General features: G+C 39.7%; 1 protein-coding gene across 1 annotated transcript in view; it reads left to right on the top strand.

Annotated features, from left to right (window-relative positions):
* Positions 1 to 5,105, top strand: part of LOC123615189 (uncharacterized) — a 128,391-nt gene extending 123,286 nt beyond the window's left edge. Inside the window, exon 7 of the mRNA XM_074354900.1 lies at positions 4,779 to 5,105. The gene's annotated coding sequence lies outside the window, so the exon portion shown is untranslated. The remainder of the gene's footprint in view (positions 1 to 4,778) is intronic.
* Positions 5,106 to 17,655: the final 12,550 nt, after the last annotated feature.

The raw sequence follows: 17,655 nt of genomic DNA, 5'->3' as shown, positions 1-17,655 counted from the left end.
TAACAATAGTTCATAGTTTAGACTTTTCATTAATTCAGACTTGGCTTATTCAGTTCACCTAATTAATGAATTTCATTCTGAATATAATCTCCATTCTAGATGAAGATTTTAAGTACGTAAGACAGTTATACAGAAGCAAGGCTAAATACCTAGGATGAAAAGGAAAAAATAATATTTTAGAAGTAGAAACACAAGGTCTCAAGTTAGGTTTAAATGACTGAATAGTCACTTTTGTGCATAATCTTTGTGTTCTTTATGCAAGGTCTTTATATTAGCCAGAAAGAAATTGAACTTATTATGTGTGTAGTAGAAAGTGTGGACTGGTGATCGGCTCACATCATTCATTGGAGAGAGAAGCAGTAAGTCCATGTTCAACTTTATTTCTATCTTCTTGCTTTCCGCTTATGTTTCATAGGCTGTATGGCTGAGAAATGTAAGCACTATAATGTCCTGCATGGAGACTATAATCTATTCTCCCCTTAATGACTGGCTTACACAGTTTGTCAAAATCTATCACCTCAACAGATCAGACTGAATTACTTTGATGACTGGCAAATAGTACCTCTTGTGGTGAAATGCAAGCAGCCAGGTGTGTGTGTATTAAGTACTCTTCAATAGGAGAAATGTACTTTACTGAAAACTCTCATCCATGCTATTTTTGTAGAAGCAAGAAATGTCCGTATTCCTTTGGGAAAATATAAGAATTATTTTTTGGAGATTCTGAACTATTACAGTATAAATTCACGATTATAAATGAGTTATAAAAATCAGGTTTTTTTGTGCATAATATGCATGTACAGTGAAACCTTGTAATAAACCTGGAGGGGACAGAACCAGTAATTCTGTTGGGGCTATATGCCTTTGCCTTACCAGGGCTGTCCCAATTTAAGCAGGTAATTTTAAAAAATAAAGTCATTTCATTAAGTTGACAACCAATGGTTTAACATGTAAAATTTTTCATAATAATAAATTTACAAGTCAGGACAAAACCCTTTTGTCAGACCGTGTTTCCTAAGTTTGGGTCAGAAAGTGTGATTACTCTAATGCACTCCATGTTGATTAGTTGTATTATTTCAGGTCTTTATTGGAAGTACCCAGTGGTTAGTTGTTAAGGTATGGCATTACTTGTCTAGATTTGGCATAACAATAGGAACAGCAGTAATAACTAAATTTTATTGAATGCTTACAATGTGCAGACACTGTGCTAGTAGCTGGGGATGTAATGGGAAGCAAAAAAAAAAAAAAAAAGACACAGCCTCATGTTGTTAACAATAACCTATGAAGTAGGTATAGATACAGAAACAAGTTCACAGAGTGTAAATAATTTGTTCAAAGGTGGATAGCTAGTGGCAAAGCTAGAATTATAGTGCTGTATTTGTTATAGCAGCCTAACCTATATTCTGGTTAAGAGACTCCAAAATATAGCGGCTTGAACAAGCTAGAAGGAGCTTCCTGATACAGTGGAGGTGCCATATCAGCTTTAGACTGTTTACGCTTAGACATTGGGCAAGGGAGAAACAAACTTCTATCTTCTCTGCTATCCCTGGGTGTTGGCCTCATTCATATGTCTGAAGATTCATAAGCTTTCTTTTTAAAGACATTCCCTAGATGTTGTACCCCTAACTTCTACTCACATCCTACTAGCCATACCTAACTGCCAAGCAGGCCTGAAAATAGTCTTTATGGTCATGTACCTCTCAAGTTCAGGGGTTCTATTAATAAAGTGAAAAGAAGGGAACAGGTATTAGGGGACAATTGGCAGTCTCTGTATCATATGCTAATTAAGAACATTGTTTCAACGTGGAGTTTTGGCCACAGACTTGGACAAGTGACAGATGATCTCATGACTTTGGAATATGCCTACATTCATTTTCCATTTCTTTCCAAGTAGTATATCAAAGTTGTATATACAGCATGTGTATGATATATTTAAATATTCAAAATGTGTGAGATATCATGAATATTACATGGTTTGACAGTGGACTTTATCATCTGTAAGTGCTAATTCAACATTTCACAATGGAAGAAGCCCCCTGGCTTTAATCTTTGGCAGAAAGTCTCAAAAATCCCCAGGATTTGTCTTGCTTGTATCTAATTAAGCCTGCCCTAGGCCTTATCTGGGTGTGTTGAGGGGGTGGTGGTTGGGGAGCATGTCTGAAGTAGGAGGCAGTTCCAGACCTGTTTTGCCTCACTGGCCACATGGAAGTAGAGAGAAGCAATCTAAAGAGAGTGAAAACCCCAAGAGACAAACTCTAAAGAAACCACAGAAACCTACAGGTCAAAACTTTAACTTTTCCTCTCAATCCACCAAAAGTTCCACCTCCTTTTAAGAGGTTTAGTTGAGTCCAGTAACTTGGCGGTTCTCCATGGTGGTGGGGCTGAGGAGTGGAGTAAGGATAAGGAGAAGATGGAAGTGGAGCTTTATCCTCCTGTTAGAGGTCACCATCAAGTACTTTGGAGGCACCATAACAAGTTCAGGACATGGCCTTCATCTCAGTTCTCACAGACTGATGGTCTATCTGGGAAGTTAATGTATGTGAAACATTTAGTGCAAACCAAGCACTTAAACTATGTGATATTGATTATTCCAGGGGAATCCAGATAAGGGATAGGTCAATGTGGATTTGTGTCTTGGGGAAGGCTTCTTAGATCGTGTCACGAGTGAGAGGCCAAAGGATGAAAGGAGCTAATTAAGAAAGAATAAAAGTGGAGGTGAGCGAAGATTCAGAATGACCTTAGAGGTCAGTAGACCTGTATGCCTGAAGCAGAGACTTCATGTTGGAGACCAGAAAATGAGTGGAATAAGGAAGTGGAATACTTCAAAAAGCAGGCAGGGATTAGGCTATAGATGGTGTGTGAAGTTTTTCTTTTCCTTTTTTTTAATCTTAAAAAACCCTCTTTTTTTTTTATGGAATGAAGTGAGGATAAATTAATACATGACTGACTAATTGAATTAATGAATGAATAAATGAAAGATAGATATCTAGGCTGGGAAAATGGGGTTCTTACGCAAAATCTCAGCAATATAGATTGTCAGGAAGCAGGAGGAATTCAAGACTAGGTATTTCAGGGTCTGAGAGCCTGCAGTCCAGTCCTCAGAGTCCCAGAGGATGTCATGATCTTGGGAATGGTTCACGGAAGGTGTTGGATCTGAGGAGATCCAGTTCAGCAACTAGAATTTACATAGAAGGTGAGAGTCAGAGTCAGGAATGGTGGTGGCGTGGTGCTGGGCAGTCTAATCTCAGCTGGACCCCAGCAAGCCGCTGGAGTCCTGGAATAGAATCTGAGGATAGGCTGTCCTTGTCAAGTAGGTTTGGGTTCAGGGCAGGGCACAAAACATTGTCAGAAATGGGGAAGTTAGTCAGTGCAGAAGCCAGTTCTGAAGACTGGGCCAGTGTGTCTGGGGTTCGTAGGGAAACAAAGGGAGAAATGATGATGAAGCAGTTTAGAGTAAACTCAGTGCAATACAATGCATTTATGGCCAAAAAGGAATTTCAGTCCCACTGTCTAGTGGGCTGAGGTTGCTTCCCTTTTGCCTGCCTGATGATGGGCTGAAGGTCACAGCTATGCAGAGCCTCTTAACTGGAGATTTCAGGGGCCTCAGCTCAGAGGGATCTTGGAAAGAATGGGTAAGGTGGAGGTCCACCCATGGAAGGAGCATCACCTGGAAGGCATTGAGACTACGGTAGAGGAGACCTAGGCACAGCTAGGAGGCCAGAGGCTGTCATAGTCCAGGCTGAGGAGAACAGGGCCTGACAAAGGAGTAGTTTTAGTAGCAATTCAGAAGAAAAAGGGACTGCAAGAGACATTTCGAATTGCGAAGTAATAGGCTTCAGTGACAAGTTTGATATAATGGACAGAGAAGGAAGAACCTACAGTGATTCTTGTGTAGTTATGACATTTTTGCTTATGAGCTGAAGAGTGATTTAAACATATATGCAATCACTTTTGGCCAATTAAATAAATAAATAAATAAAATCAGTTGATAAATTGTGTTAAGGCCAAACTTACTTGAGTGGTTTTTGACTTTATATCCCACGGTGGTGGGACAGCTTAAAGGGACAATAGCTCTTGAGCGTGTGGATGAGTAACGGTGTTTCTTGCAAAGATGTCTGCCTTTCCTGGTCTAAGATAGTGTTACTAATATCCATGTGCATAGGTGTGACTGAAAAGCCTACGGTGGGACCTGCCTGGATCCTTCCGTGCTGCTCTCATGGGGCCTTTGCCATGGAGCTGATGTTTGATGTGTTCACGCATTCTTCTTTTACCCAAACAGTTAGTTCGGAGCCTTTGCTGAAGAAAGTGTGCTCCAGCCTGGCCAAGTTGCTTCTCAACAGGCTTCTTTATCTGTAGCTGTTGTTTTCCAGCCAAACACTTTGGTGCTGCCTGTTGGGACACAGGCAGAAATTGTGCTGTTCATGAAGGGGTGGGGCTCAGAACCTCAGGAGATCTTTTATTCCTATTTATCAAGGCAAAGAAAAACACACAGTATCCCCACCTGGGTAGGGAAACTCTGTTTTCAAAATGCACAGATATGTGGTATTTCTGATTTTATTAGGCTTGGATCTGCACCTGGGGATGGCATGGATTTCAAAGTCATTATTTAAGGTAAGGAAAGAAAACTTTAAACAACATTATCACCATAAAAGATCCTGGTTTTGTTTTTGAAATGTTGAACTAAATAAGTTTAGTGATTAGTAAAAGACCAACCATTGTACTTCTGAGAAGTTGTTCTTAGAAAGGTTTAGATTAACAGTTTGTTTCCATTTTGTTCACAGATGTACTCTCTGTAGGATGGGGGTTGACTGAATACCTGCCTCACTGAATACCTGCTTCAAATCACCTTTCACGTTTTCTTGTTGGAAAGACAACCATTGGAGAATCATCTTGTTACCATCAGCAAAAATGGAAACAAATCAAGATACTAAGGATGCCACAGTGGCCAGCAGTTAATGATGCTGGTGTTATGCAAGCTTTGGCAAAGGAATTTTTTAAGACAGTGTACCTGACTAGCCAGAAATCTGGAAAGGTTGAATCTATCTTTGTTGTCTCAGCTGTTTCTTAAATCAGCACAATGCCTCTGAATTAAAGTGAATTGAAACATCCATTGACTTTTCAATTTAATTGAGTATTTACTATGTGTGAATCACTGCACAAAATAGGGGAGGGAAAATGAGGGAGACAAATGAGATGTGGTCCCTGCCTTCAGTGGATTTACAATTAGTTTCAGAGCACATTTTTTTTTTTTTTTTTTTTTTTTTGGTCTTCTGCTCTTAAGTGTGTCCCTAAGCCGGGAAATGAATGGAAAAGTATATTCTGTATTTTAAGTTTCTTTAATACAATACAAAACAAAATAAAACAAAACTCCTGATGTGGGTAACTCAGAACATCTTAATTCCATTTTTTTGGACTTCTGATAATTAGGATCCATTATATTGATTCCACATACATTCAGTAGGCTTTAGAGATATTATATATTCCAGTTGGAGTAAATTTGAATAAATTCTTTTTCCCCTCTTAGGTGTAGCTTGTATGTTGGAAAAATACATTGTGTTTGTACGTTTCTTTGGGAGTGGGGAGGTGAATTCACATTTTGTTTCTTTAGGCTTCTGCCTTCCATGCCCAAGAGGCCTGTCATTCTCAATGAGTTATTAGCATAGAGAAGGGGAAGGTTTGGATCAGCTTGTGGGTGTTGCTTATGGACCCAAGAAAGTTCAAGGAAGGAGCAAAACAGACCTGAGCGATGGCTGTGTATGAAAACTTGGCTAACTATTTTAGTATTCATTGTTGTCCTCTGTGTTCCACAAGTTGAATGACTATAAGGTTTTTCCAAAAAATTGTTTCTAATCTGGAAATAAGTAATGATTTTTCCAGTGTTAAGACACTAACATGACTGGATATTAGTCATTTCATGTAGTGTCTTTGACAAATTTTAGTATGTATGAGCCAACAATAGACATGTCTTTGTCTTGAGTAGTGTCCATCTGAACTGACAATGTGGCCAACTGTTTTTTCGAGACATCATCAACAGACTTCTTAATTAAGCTGCCAGTATATACTGCCAATAGCACTGTGTGCTGTTTGAGAAATGAATTGTGTAAGTGCCGTTTCCCTCGTATTGAATAAACAGTATTGTTCCATATAAAATAGATTTAAAGTGTTCTTTGAGTGGGGCATTATATTGCTCCCTAAAGAATTTGAGGAGCATTCTCAAATCATTCCTTTTTTAAAATTTTTATTTTTTTTTAAAGTTGAAGTATAGGCAGTTTATAGTGTTCTGGTGTACAGCATAATGTTTCAGTCATAATATACAAATTCCTTTTCATATTCTTTTTCACTATAGGTTACTACAAGAGATTGAATATAGTTCCCTGTGCCCTACAGTAGAAACTTGTTTATCTATCCTACATATAGTAGTTAGCATCTGCAAATCTCGAACTCCCAATTTATTCCTTCCCACCCCTTTTCCTCTCCTGATAACCATAAGTTTGTTTTCTATGTCTGTGAATCTGTTTCTGTTTTGCAAGTTAAGTTCATTTGTGTCTTTTATTTTTTTTTAGATTCCACATATGAGTGATATCTTTCTCTTTCTGGCTTACTTCACTTAGAATGACCCATCTATCTCCAGGTTCATCCATATTGCTGCAAATGGCATTATTTTATTCTTGTCTATGGATGAGTAATTTTTTTTGTATATATATACACCACAATTTCTTTATCCAGTCATCTGTCGTTGGAAATTTAGGTGGTTTCCATGTCTTGGCTCTTGTAAATAGTGCTGCTATGAACACTGGGGTGCTTGTATCATTTTGAATTAGAGTTCCTTCCAGGCATATGCCCAGGAGTAGGATTGCTGGATCATATGGAAACTCTATTTTTAGTTTTTTAAGGATTCTCCATACTATTTTCAATAATAGCTGCACCAGACTGCATTTCCACCAGCAGTGCAGGAGGATTCCCTTTTCTCCACAGCCTCTCCAGCATTTATCATTTGTGGACTTTTGAATGATGGCCATTCTGACTGGTGTGAAGTGACACCTCATTGTAGTTTTGATTTGCATTTCTCTGATAATTAGCAATATTGAGCATTTTTTCATGTGCCTCTTGGCCAGTTGTATGCCTTCATTGAAGAATTGCTTGTTTAGTTCTTCTGCCCATTTTCAGATTGGGTTGTTTGTTTTCTTGTTATTAAATTATATGAGCTGTTTGTATATTCTGGAAATTAAGCCATTATCAGTCGTATCATTTGTGAATATCAAATCATTTCTTTTTATTTAATTTCTAAACATTTTATTTTGCTCCTCAGTAAGAAATAGCTCTAATTTGACCAATGGCCTATTTATATGATTCATCCTTAATAGGATGAATTGCGTCAACCCCAAAGTCCTGATGGTGTTTTTGGTTATTTGTTATGTCACTTTCAGTTCGCATGAAGTAGCTTCCAGGAAGTCTGACTTAGGAATCTGTATTGTATTAAATTGTAGGTATTTATTTACTGTTCTGGGAAATTTTTTGGAGGGACCCCCTCTGTATTCCTTGTACCTAGTACAGTGCCTGATGCATAGTAGGTATGTATTCAGTAAACATTTGATGATCAAGGCTTGTAAAAGTAGATTTTTTCATCTGTGGTTCGTAAGGCTCTGTAAAGGACAGATGGGTCTTGTTAACAGAGTAGCACCTCTATTGGTTTATAGTTTACAGTTAATCTGTCTAGAAGAAGTCCAGATCAACTGGGTATTTCATATATAATCTAGTCCCCTTGGCCTCTTAATTGGTGTCTTGAATTCAGCGGTTCAGCCCTGTCATTTGTACCAGTGTCCATTCTGCTTCTGCGCCTCCCCCTATTCTGCACAGGGACGGGGCTTTGGCTGGGCTGCCCCGCTTCTCCTCTGGCTTGTCCATCAGTAGAAAAGCAATCACTCCATTCACTGGGTACTCATGATGTGCCAGGCGCTGAGCTCAGTGCTTTACACATGTCCTCTCACTTAATTATCTCATTTAAACCACACAACAACCATTTGAAGTGGGTATTATCCAGTGCAGAGACATGTATCTTGCTTAAGTCATGGGGATCTAAATCCAGATCTCTTAGATTTCAGAGCCTAAACTATTAACCCCTACCCTCTGCTGTATCCCAGGAGAAATTCTTACTGCCCGAGGGTTGGGGAGCAGGTCAAATCTGGACATAGTCCAGATTAATTGCATTTAGTATTCCTGAACAGCAGACTGTCTAACAGATAAAATCCAGCAAATCACCGTTGTTTTGAGAATGGGGGAGGGAAGAGCAACTGGGAGAAAGCAAAGTTGGAAACAGACCAATCTGAGTCAAACCTTTAGCCTTTACCTCATAATGTTTTTTTTTTTTTTTAACTTTCTTTTTTTAACATGGCCTAACATCATATGATAAATCAAAGCCTGATGTAACCGACCCAGAATTAATCTCCAAATGTGTTTTGGGGGAACATGCTTTAAGTCTGGTTGTTGATTCTGAGGAATAATTGCCACCCTAGGAAGGTAATTACATATGCCATTGTTTATACACATAATAGGCTCAGAATGCATGTTCTGCACAGAGGGGAAGAGACTCCTGCTTGCACATTAGGGGTGTGTGCTCTGTATTGTGTCAGAATGCCACAAATAGCATTTGAACTGTTCTCTGTTACTGCTGATTATCCCCCATGTGTGTATGTGCATGTGTGTGCATGTGTGTGTGTAAGGGAGAGGTGGGGACCGAGGAAGGGAATGAGCCATGGAAGGCTATTTGTCGAGCTGAAATGGCAGGGATTTGCCTTTCCTTAATTTTTTAGTTTACCAGAACATTTTCTGGATCTGATTCATTTAGCTCGGGCTGGTAAAAAGACTGTTTTCTTCCTGCTTGGCATATGCTTATTAATGAGTTCTCATATTTCTTTCCATCCAGGGCTGTTTACTTTGTGGAAATATAAAGTGAGAATCCTTCTCCACAACATCCTCCTAAATGCTCTGGTTTTGACCACCCCTTTAAGTACTCCAGTCAGCTGAGAGAGCAGCCAGTGCCTTTCCTCTCTCCGTGCTTTCTGGTAAAACAGAAATGGGGTTTAAACCACAAATGATCAATTAAAGCACTTCATGCCTTTTCCTTTAGCCCTAAGACAGTAGTTAGCCTAAGTAAATACAACAAACAGGCTATTTTGTGGTAGTCTAACTCTAGAAACATTTTTTTTTAAAAATCAAAGTCTTAAAAAAAAGTCATAACATTTTGTAGTGCTGCACAATGAAAGAAATACATATGTATTCCAATATGGAACTGGGCATTGTTTGAGGCCGAAGCAATTCATCCTGGGCTATTCTCTGCCACAGTGTCCAGCAAATTGCATGACCTGCTTGTTAGGCTTGACAACAGTGTTTTACCTAACAAAGGCGTCTGCAGCTCCGAGCAGCAGTGGAATGTCGGAATGAGCACATTTCACACACAGATGTGCAGCTATAATAGCCTATAAGGAGATGCATGTGGCAGGGAGCAAAGGGTGGGGGTGGGTGATTGGAGAGCGTGATGTGTGAGTATGTAGGTTGGGGGCCAGCGGGAAGGGGAGGCCAACAGTTAGCAGTAGGGACGTGGCCCCACTGACCACATTTAATCAGCCCTCTGTAAACAATTCAACATTTTCATTGTTCTCTAAAAACTAATAAAGAGAAACAAGCACTTTTCATTCATCTTGAAGTAATTTTCTGTCAGGTTGGAGCCCCTTGTGGCCTCCAGCTTGTGCAATGCTAGCTGTGTGATACAACAACTATTGCAATTTATTTTACAAACTCTGGTCATTCACATGTCAGTTAGTGTTCACCAAGCCGGCATCTGAAATTGTGCAGTTAACGAGTTTTACAACATTTCTATCAAGAGAAACTGTTTAGCATAACTGACTCTTAAGGAGTTATTATACCTCTAAAAATCCATTTTAAGGGGCATTATTTAAATAAAATAGAAAAACGGTTCACTGCCTTTTAAAGGGGCTACAAAAAAAGTCCATCAGCTCCAGTGCAGTAATCCTCAGCTTAAAGCACTCTTGAGAGCACTTCTGGGAATTGTCAGCATAATGAAATGTTTTGTGAAATGTCCAGATAGATTCCTCTACTCAACAATTTTACTGCACCATATTTATTTTCCTTCCAGTTTTTAAAGAAGTGAATTACTTTTTGAGAGGATGGCTCTATGTTGTATAGATTAACTGAGCACATTATTACTCAGGTTGTAGCAAAAGAGATGGTTCTGTTTGCAGTGTCTTCTATATGCATGTTCAGACAGGGGCAAAGAAGAGAAAGGTGGCTGGTCCCCCTTAGTGCTTTGGCTCCAGAAGGGTTAAGTCACAATGAGGCTTATAGAGCTTTGCATTTTCCTCCTGCCACGTTTTCTTCGGCCTTTTAAACAACTTTGGTACACAATGACGTCTGTAATTACTTTCTTTAAACTTTACAAAATAGTCTGTTTTTTCGTCCTAAGTAAATAATTGCAGGGGAACTCATACACATGTACGTTGGCACATGTTGCTTGATACATGCTGCTTGAATCTGACCCATTTCAACAGGAGATGCTATTGAGCATTTTGCTTGAAGGAGAATAGATTCCTCACGTTAACTGGAGTGACCGATGACCCCAAGCCAGTTAATAGCTAGAGCCCATAATGGAGCACTGTATAGCATAGCGGCAAGTTCATTTAGCACGTTATATTACCTAACCGGAGTAGAAGCCACCACTTGTAATGTAAATGGCTTAATGGTTCTTTCTACGATGACCAAGACCAGGAGGAAGATTATGTTTTGCTGTAACAAGAGATATTCCGTTTCTTTAGGAGATGTATCTATAACACGGCACATTGTCATTTTGCCACAAACAGTTCCCTAATTTCTTAGACTGCTGTTTGTGCACACGACTTTAATTTTCTGAGGGAGACAGGCAGGTGTTCTTTGCCTGTTAGCTGTATCTGCCCATAAGAAGCACAGTAGCATCCATGAACTAAATACAATTTGACATAATTTATGCCCTTATTACCTCCTACAGAATGATATTATTTCATGCTGGCACAATAATGTTTTCAGCACGATACTGTCGTTCCTGGAAATTTTACCTTCTGAAGTTCAATACTGAGGAATGAGTATTAAAATTTTCTAAGTGCCTTAAATTTAGTGAAAATGCAACTTATTCCAAGGTCAGCCTTTTTACTCTTTGTTGATATTTGGTGGCACTGCAAAATCGTATCTGAAAACTCTTACCCCTTCTTGGCTGAAGAGCTTGTTCCTATCTATTTCCGTTCTTGCAAATACTATTTAATCAACTTATGTCATGATTTGTTTTCCTAGTGATGTACACTCAGGAGTTATTGGCCAAAAACTGTTTAAGTGATTGCAACTTGAATCCATTTGGTGTAGTACTTAGATCTGTTCTAATATGCTGGCATTCAGAATTAGTTAGGGCAGATGGAGTGTATATGTTTCTTATTGCTGCTATAACACATTACCACAAATTTAGTGGCTTAAAATAACACAGATTATTATTACAGTTCTGTAGGTCAGAGGTCTTACTGGGCTAAAATTACTTGTTGACAGAGTGGCATTCCTATTGGAGGCTCTGGGGGAGGATCCTTTTCCTTGCCTTTCCTAGCTTCTAGAGACTGCCTGCCTTCCTTGGCTTGTAGCTCCTTCCTCCATCTTCAAGACTAGCAATGGGGAGTTGGAGTCTTCTCACATGGCATCTATCTGACCCTGTTCCATTGTCATCTCTCTCTCTTTTACTGCAGCCAAAAAATGTTCTCTATCTTTGAAGACTCGTGTGATTAGATTGGGCCCACCCAGATAATCCAGGATAATCTTCCCATCTTAAGGTCTGTACCCTAGGTGACATCTGCGGAGTTTCTTTCACCACCTGTGGTATCATATTCACAGGTTTGGGAGAAGAGGACCTGGAAATCCTGAGAGAAGGGGGCGTTAGTCTGCCTACTACATGGAGTCTCTGAGAGTTCTTTCTCATACCAAATTTGAAGGATTAATAGCAGTCATCGGCCTAGTAGTCTCCAAACTTTAAAAATCATGCATGAAAATAGTTTAAAAATCTTGAGTATTCACCCTAATATATGTACATTTCCTTCTAAACTTCACTGTTGTCTATATTAATAGTATATGTACAAGTAGTACAGCTTCATTTCTTTTTAATGTGTCAGCAGGCAAAAGCTGATCTTCTAATCATCCTGTGCCCCAGTGTGTCACTCTGTGTGCCCCTAGGGCTCTGTGCACCTTATTCTGGAGAGGAAGGGGAGTTTGGATTAACTTGTGTAAATGTAGCTTTTGATTCTTCCAGACACATAAGGGCTTCAAGGTGAGGAAGGGACTTCCTGCAGACTTTCTGGTAGTGTCTGATAGTTTTTGGAAGTGAGAAAAAAGTCATTTGTTTTGCTTACACGATTACTGCTGTTTGTAGTTGCAGAGTGTAACAGTATAGAGTGTAATGTGCCCAAAACTGTCCTGAAAGTTGAGAGCTGCAAATGATAGAATTAGGAGATGAATGCTATTTTATAAAAGACTAGAAAGAGGTTGTTTACTGGAAAACTCTAAAACATGAGCTGGTTACTTATTTAGGGAAAGGCCATATCTCATCAGAACAGCTACCCTTGTCAGTGTACTTGAAAATTCTAAGAAACCAGTTGCTCAACGAGCGTTTTGAATACTAGCAGCAAGATCCATGTGAAACTGGGCTGAGAGGAAAAGTGATTCTGTGAGGTTTACTTTAAATCCTGCTTCCAACTTAAAAAAAAACATCTCTATTACACCAGCCACACTTGATCTCCATGGTATGTAGGCTTATTACAGTGTAGGAAACCCAGAAATTCTAACACGAGCCGTTAGAATTTGTGTTAAAATTTGAGATATTTTCAGAACAGTCATCCTAGAAAATGGGATCTTGCTAAGACATGCTGACACACCTCTGAAATCAAAAAGAGCTTCTGCTGGCAAATGAAAGTAGGTTGCCACAAAAATGTACATCAGTTAGGAAACAAGTCAGTGAATGTTTGCCAACTGCCGTAAGTGACCCGGAGGCAGTCTGGGCAATGTATTTTCATTTGATTTGCCCCAGGCCACTTCCATTCCCTTCCTGAAAGGTGGACAGGTAGGCTTCTTTAATCCCTCACCGACAGTTTCCATCAGTGATCTCAAAATGTAACTGCTAACGTGTCACTGATTACTGTACAAAGAAGTTAACCATTACAGCTAAATTTCCCCACTGAAACCCAATCCAGGGATTAGCAACAATAGGGAATCTGTTTTATTTGCATTTAATTTGTACCTTCACACTATTATCTCCAATGTTTTAGTTTCAGGAAATGTGGTCTCAGGCTATTATAACCACATTTCATGCTGCTGTTGCACTGTTATTTGATCTCTATGGTTGGAAATGACTTACTGAAAAAATAAAGCGAGTGTACTTTATTTTAATTATACCAGTGCAGTGTCTAAATAAAAAATGTACTTTATATTTAATGTGGAGCACAGATTAACAGTTTTATGGGACATAAAATCTATCTAGATCATTTTCTATTTACACATCGGTTATATATCTTTCTCTCAGCAGAACAAATGCCTATAGTGTGAAAACGAGGAAGGAGAGCATCGAAGTTACAATCACATGGGCAGTAAATAACATCTTAATTGGTCTGGAATGCTGGAGTTTGATTTTTTTTTTTCCGCTTGGCTTTTATTTATTGATCTCTATAGCTTATTTATCTTCCTGGTGATTTGTACAAGTCTATCTTCTTTCCTCAATAAGCCAATCTATGGTGGTTTTATATTGCAAATCCCATCTGGGGAAATGGTCTAGTGAGAGAAGTGTAGTTGCTCCTGGAAAAGCCATTATTTAAAAGCTTTTGTAGAGGTAAGGGTAACGTCTCAGTTTTTGCACTTTGTCTTCTGGGAAAAAAGGAGGAAAGGAGTGCAGCTATTATGAAGTTGCCACCCAATGTATGTTTCAACAATTCTTTACTCTGCACTTGTTTGGCAGCAATAGGAAAACAAAGAAGGATTGAGGGTACACTGGGAAATGTCTTTTAACTTTTCCTGTACATGATTTAGCTCCTAGTGAGGGTAGCAGACAGGAATGGATTGTGTATGTCTAATACATCATATGTAAACCCTGGGTTTTCTTCTGTATGCATTTCTACAGCTCCATGGCTAATATCTTTTTTAAAACAGCACTTTAGGATAAACTACACTTCAAATGACACATTATGCTCCACAGTGCAGTTGAGAACTGGCAAATGTAACCATTCTCGGGAAAGCTAGTTGGCAAAAAATCCACTACTTTTTCTAGTATACAGATATCCAGAGCTGAAGTCAACCCTGGAAAATCAGAGATTTTTTTTCCTTCTAAATCAGTGATGCCCTTGTTCATCAAATCAGCCCTTCCAGTGTTTGTCGTGATTCTGTCTGGTTGTCTTGATCTCACAGAATATCAGAAGAGTGCTCTGAAAGATTTCCTCTGTTGATAGCTGAGGGAAAAACAAGTTTACAGATGGCAACGCTATACTTATGCTATGCAAGTGATGCTTTGCAAAGTGAATTTATAAACATATTCCAAAGAAGAGACTCTGATATCCAATCATCATCCTAATATAACCTTAACTGCCTTTAAATGAGCTAATGGAAATTTGGGACAGGTCTTTAAGAGAATGCATTTACATTTGACATAATTAGTGGTAGGCAGATCTCGCTGCATCCAGGGGGAATCTCGAGACAACTGCTTGGTCGACGATTAGTGCTTAATTTCTGAATGTCAAACCCTGCACATCTTAATTTCTAGAGAATAAGCTCAATTGAACTTGCTCCCAAGTTATGCAAAAACCGCTCAGATAAAACCAAGTGGACACCAATGTAATGAATGTGGTTATTAAATTGTTTCAATTGAAAGAACCCTATTCTTACACCATCATAATGGGAACAATTTATCCCCACTGATCGGCTTGTCTCTCTCTTTCTCTCTCTCTCTCTTTCTCTGAGCTCTCTTTGATCTTGAAGCATATTGCGGTAGTGTGTCCTATTGAAAAGCGAAACTGGGGCAATTTTAATGCTTTTGTACCTTACCAGTGCTCTATTTTTTCGCTGTTTAAAAATAGCTGTTAATTATAAGTGCAGTTTAAATGTCTCAAGTGACCCAGAAATGCAGGTTGGAATGAGACAGATTGTGTGTCTCATATGAAACAGATGTACTTCCACAGAGCATTCTGAATTTGGTCTTCCCTCTGTATCCTCCTCTTGGGTTATTTCAGTCAGGTATAGAGCTGGTCTAGCACGGTGCTAGAAAATCCCAAACATTTGAACAGGGTGAAAGAAAAGCAGACTTACTGATTTTTTGTTTGTCTGTTTTTCGCGTCACAAAGAAAAGCTTGTTTTGTATATCCGTCCCTACTATGTGGATAAATGCTGTGCTCTTGGTGTTGGATAATGGGACAAGGGCCACTTTCCTGGCCAGGAATTCATATGATTTTCTAGAGCTCCAGTCTGCCTGTTTCCCAGGTCGTGGGCTTCGTGTTAAAAGAACACCTCAGGAGTGATAAACATATTCCTTGAGGTCCTTCTTCAGCTTGATTCAACTGTGCTTGAGGGCAAATTAACCTCCTGCTAGATTTTCAAAGATCTTTGATGCTTCACTGATTACAAAAACTTGTGTGTTAGCTCCTTGCTAACTTATAACCATCCTGGACATCGTTACACTGCTGGTGATGTTTTAGAGACCAAGGCTCTAATAAGTCATACACTAACTCAGTAAAACCACACGATTCTTTCATTCTGCCACAACCTGAACAAATCTGGTACTTACCTAATTATACGTGCTTGTATTCTGCAGGTTTGAAGGTGCTCCTATTTAGTGCAGTTCCAAGAAGTGATTTCAAAGCTGAATTTAGAATAGCGTGCATTACAGTGGTTTGATGATCCTTTCCAAGTTTCTTAAGATCTTTGGTACGTATCCCAAGGCCACCTGAATCTGGACAGTGAGGGAATTCAAGACTCTTCCCCCTTCCTCCACTTGGGATTCAGATCCATGGTCCAGTCTCCTTCCCTACCTGGATGAAAGTATGTCTCAGGGTGAGGCGGGCAGTTTACATTGATTACAGTGCATTGATTCCCTAACTGCTTGTAACTAGAAATGCCCCATTGAGGAGTTCTTCATTGCCATGTCAATGACATTGAATGTAGTCGTGGTGTGGACTTCAGGGACTGATTTTTTTAAAGTTCTTTCTAGAAAACTTATAGATGTTTTAGTCAAATTGTAAATGCAGGCACTGATTTGAACATTTTTCATAGCTAACTCTTCATTTTAATCAGTAATTTTAACTTACTTGATTTGATTCTAATATAATAATTCTACTTCTAATCATTCTAATTAGTCCAGATTTATTCCATTTAGTGTTTATAATCTTGTAAGTGACAGCCCAAAGCACTTGGTTAACAGTTTCATGGTGAGTCAATGGCTTATTTTCAGGAAGAGGGGAAGGTATGGCCTCAGGCAAGTTTAAGAGAATCTGTATCATACAGAGTTGTGCTGAAAACAAATACAGAAAAGCATTCTTTAAATTCCACTCAGGGATGATTACACATTTAAAGACACAATGCAAACAATACATTTCTACGTAGAGGAACTCTGAAAAGTAGGCCTGTTGGGAAAGGCCGTCTCATGTGTGCAGTCTCTGGGCCCCACTCCTCTTCATGAGCGTGGGCCACCTTGGGTCTGGAGCCTTCCTTATCATGAGGGCCTGTGCTGGACTGCTCACCTTGCAGGGGTGCAGCTCTCCGTTTCACGCTCCGTGTGTGCTCCTTTGTTCTGTGTACACGTGTGTCATGTGGCGCCTGGCCAACCCCACTACTGTATCAGTCCCTGAAGAGGATGGGGTCCTTCATTCTGTGGGACAGGAGGGGTGCACGCGGGCCAGTGGCCCTGTGACTGCTGGGAATAACCATTGGCTGTGGGGGACCAGTGCTCACTGCTGAAACTGATGGCGCTCTGCCTCTTCTTTATGTGAGTGAAGTAGTGTTCCTTCTGGTGCCTGACTACACTGTGTTTTCCTTGGTGAATTAGGTACCAAGATGTAGGGGGCAGCAGTGTTCTCATCTCTCCTGGTGATAGGAAATAGATGCCACTTCTCAATAAGAACAAAGTACTGTATAAGATTTACAGATTTGGAAATATGTTTGATCCTTAGTTTCTAACCAGACTTTTGGCAGAAGTAGCAAAGACTGGTGTCAACCCAGGGACATTGGTAGCTACTGATTGTGGACATTGAAGAGCATTGGGACTGTGAAATCCAGGCCTGGAGAAGAGCCTGGATAGATGGTAGGTTTGGGGATGGGTTAGACTCTGGTTAAAATCTGGTTTTGAGAGGTCAGCAGGCTGGGGATGTCCTAGTACTGAAAGCCAGGTGTTAGAATTATCTATGGAAGCAACAAAAGAGTGAGGATCAGAGCAAGTAGTGAGCTGGAAGCCAGTAGACATTTAAGAGAGATGGAGCCTCTAATTCCAGATGTTCAAATGAGGAGGTGGTCCAAAACCAGGCAACTGCCAGCAACCCGGCGCCTGGGGAGCTGAAGAGGAATAGCCAAACAGGCAAGAGCACAGGTATGAGGCTTTGGAAACTGAAA

This window comes from Camelus bactrianus, chromosome 3 (genome assembly GCF_048773025.1).
Source record: "Camelus bactrianus isolate YW-2024 breed Bactrian camel chromosome 3, ASM4877302v1, whole genome shotgun sequence".
NCBI classification, from domain to species: domain Eukaryota; kingdom Metazoa; phylum Chordata; class Mammalia; order Artiodactyla; family Camelidae; genus Camelus; species Camelus bactrianus.
Note: the sequence above shows the minus strand (reverse complement) of the source record. Positions and strands in the feature narration are given on the sequence as shown.